Genomic DNA, 3,682 nt, shown 5'->3' on the forward strand with positions numbered 1-3,682 from the left:
GGGATGCAAGGTGTTGTTGTGTTGCTGAGGTGATATTCGTGAGGGCCTAGCATGAGATGTAGGGGCGTGTGTGCGAGGCACAGGGGCATGTCTGCGAGGCCTTGGCATGAGGCGCATGGGCATGTTCGTGAGGCCCTGGCACAAGGCACAGGGGCTTGTCTTCAAGGCCCTGGCATGAAGCATAGGGGTGTTTCTGCGAGGCCCTGACGCAAGGCGCAGGGGTGTGTCTGCGAGGCCCTAGCATGAGGTGTAGGGTCGTGTCTGTGAGGCCCTGGCGTGAGGTGTGTGTCCGCGAGGCCTTTGCCGCGAAACGTAGTGGCGTGTGTGTGAGGCCCTTGCTGCGAGATGCAGGGGCGTGTGCGCGAGGCTATTTCCATCCCAAACCTTTGTTTTGAGGATCACGAGGCAGGGGCCTCATTCAAGCTGAATTTTGGTATTCACACGTGCCCCCAATCTATGGGAGGGCCTTTAGGCACTCTGGTAGACTTTTTGGTATGGTGTTCTCGAACCCCTTGTGGTGTTAGTGTGTTTCTTTGCCTTGGTAATGTGATGTAACATACTTTGGGATGGTGATCCTCATCATTCCTTCAGAGTAAATGTGAACCTATCATTTGGCTTCGCAGATCCAAATGTGGGTGTTTGACTCCATTCTTGACCATAGATCTAATATTGAATTCAATGGCTAGGATGAGTTTGAGCCTCCTATAAATAGGCCTTCATCTCTAGGATAATTTCTACACTTTCTGCTCTTAGCTTAGTGGTGCCTTTGTCTTCAAAACATCCAAGAGGTGAGTGGTTCTGTCCCTCACAAGGGCACTTTGTCTTTCTTTTCTCTCTTTTTTTTTTTGTATGTAAATATCTGTATAAGTGCTAGGAGATTAAAACATCTATCTCCTTTCTTTTTTGTAGGCATGTACTTTCATTCCCTGGTATTTCTACTACTGCAACGGTTAGCGACTTTACCTGCTCAAGGTACGCCTTGACCCTTTCTTATGCTTAATGGGTCTAAATTAGCGTTACTTGGGAAGGGTTATCTTGGGCAAAGCTCCTCATGAGCTGATTTATGTATATACACCTATATGCATATATACCCTCCCTTGCACCCCGTAGTTGGTTGTTTCGAGAGCACTTGTTTCTAGAGGTTTCGAGCTTATTCCTTTGTGTTTTGTAGTACACTTTCCACACACACTTGGACCCATATCACAAATGAGACGCGACTTTATGGCATGTGAGGGGTCGTCTAGCTTTCCTCCTGGGGTCGAGTTTGTAGACTTGTCCTCAGACTCGAGGTCCCCCAAAAACAACCCTTACCTAAACTATGACACCTTTAGGAGGGCCCGTATATGTCACCTTGAACGAATGGCTGAGTTTAGGCATAAAATCTGGGTGGTGGAGAGCGAGATAGATTCGGCTTTGAGGGGTGATGGAGTCCCTTTCTCCTTTGATCTTAATGATCACATCGCAAGCCTTAGAGTGAACCTTCTTGACCTACAAATGGAGCTAGAGTTCATGGAGGAAAACCTCCCTCCTGGACCCCAGTCTCGTGTTCTCCCTATAGTAGCCCAGAGGTCACCCATGGTTCCCCTCAAACTTTGTCCTTAATCCTCCCTTGTTTGATGCTTCCACACCCAATGCCTCGGTGGAAAACTCTGGTCAGAAGAAGAAAATGGAGGGTAAAGTGCTCTGTTTTAACCTCACCTTTATCCTTTGATTTTGCAGACATGTAAAAGAGAATGAGAATATAGGTTGCTCCCGAGAAGCCAGTCTCTGGTCCTTTATTGACGTCCACCATCATTTCCCACATCTCAGAAAACACGTTGCTATAGTTGTTTGAGAAGTACCACATTATAAGGAGTACAAGCTTTATGTACCTTCCAATAAATGCCAGCGTAATAACCCCCCCCCCCCTCACCCAAGGGCTATGTCGCTATGACCGAACATATTTTGAAGGTGGGTGGGACCATTCCCTGAATCACTTTGACCTTGTTCTGCTTCAGTTAGCACCCAATAGCTGGTTGACCTTAAGCTGCCTGTATATGGCGTTCATGAAGCTTAACAGTCGCGCTCCCATGGTCCAAGAGGTGCATTTTATGTACAATCTCATACCACTCCTAAATCTAAGGGCTTTAACTTTTACAGAAAGCCAACTATCAAGTCTCCTTGATAGATGGTTCTGTTGCTAACCTGAGTTCATGGAAGCAGGACTTTTTCTTGGTGAAAGGTCCCCTTTCTGTCCGCAAACATTTTCGCTCATCTCCAAGTAAGTACTTCAAGCCTTTCCATTTATATTGAGTTTGCTATTGTGGAACTTATACTCATATAGATAACTGAGTTGATTGTTTAGAGAGCTTCAGTATCCCCGACGTTCCTGAGTTGGAGGCGGCACTAGTAGACATCTTCCATGATGCTGATCCTACAACGGAAATGGCTGCCCATCTTTTTACTGTGGCCAACCACAATTACTATGGTCTATCTAGGGTCTCGGAGCTCAGTCTACTATGACACATCTCTGAGCGAAAGAAGAAGGCAACTCCGGCGGAACCTCACTCAAACGAAGGTGATGTTGAATGGGTGCCTGAGGAGACTTCTCCTGAATCTAAGCATCCAACTCAACTATCTCCAGCCTCAAGGGGACACCCTTCCTTTGCTCCTATGGACCTCGGCATGACTTCTCATTCTCACGATCCACAATACGTGCAAGGGCGCTTTGTTCTACCATCCTACAATGAGTTTGACAGTCTCCCTCACGCCCCCGCTAGTCAAGGCTATTCCAGGCAACCTTCATCTAATGCTCTTGAGCCTCCTCCTCACTCAGCGAGTGGGTCATATATCCCTGCTCACCTGGATGCTCATTATTTGAAAGGGATGTCTTGGGTGAATCGAACATCGGGCCCTTACGTTCGAAGGTATACCCAGGTCGCTGAGGATATTCCCGAGACCGAGTGGAGAGGTCTCGAGAATTTCAATATGGCGGAGCTTGGGGAGACCCTTATGCACTCCACTTCTTGGGTGAGTTTATGTATCTTACATTGGTCTCTTCTTTCTTTCTTGTGTTTTAGGTTTCCTATTTGCTCACTTTTATGCTTCCTTGCAGACTTCTCTAGTGGCTCAACGATTGATGGACTCGGCGTGGGACTTATCTTCATCCAACATTGACAGGGATCATCTTTCAGTCAGAGGTCAAGAGCTAGAGGGATAGCTTGCTGCTACCAATCTCATGCTGGAGACAGCCCATGCGAAGGCCTCTTCATCATCCAAAAATATGAGGAGAGCGGAAGCCCAGGCTGAGGCATTATGGGAGAGGATCACGCTCTTGGAGGAAGATTTGGCAGAGGGTGAATACAAGTCTGTGGAGCGCACCCTATATGGAGTGCCGACTTCTCCTCCTTCGGTGACCATGCCGTTGCTAAGGAGTCCGAGTGGAATACTCGCAGCGGGAGGCCTTGAAATTTCATTTATACAGCCTTTATTTTCCATTTCGATTTGGTTGTATAATTATTTGAACCTTATTATGCCGGAGAGGTTTCTCCAGGTTCTTTGTTTTTTCGTTCAGGAACTTTTCTAAGTCCTGTTGTGGTGGTGCTGGCTTTGTCCTGCAGCATTATCACAACTTTCTTCTTTTATATATATATGTGATCATTTGTTTTTGTTTCTTTATGCTTGAGGTTCTTTTGAGCCCACT

Source organism: Humulus lupulus, chromosome 3 (genome assembly GCF_963169125.1).
Source record: "Humulus lupulus chromosome 3, drHumLupu1.1, whole genome shotgun sequence".
NCBI classification, from domain to species: domain Eukaryota; kingdom Viridiplantae; phylum Streptophyta; class Magnoliopsida; order Rosales; family Cannabaceae; genus Humulus; species Humulus lupulus.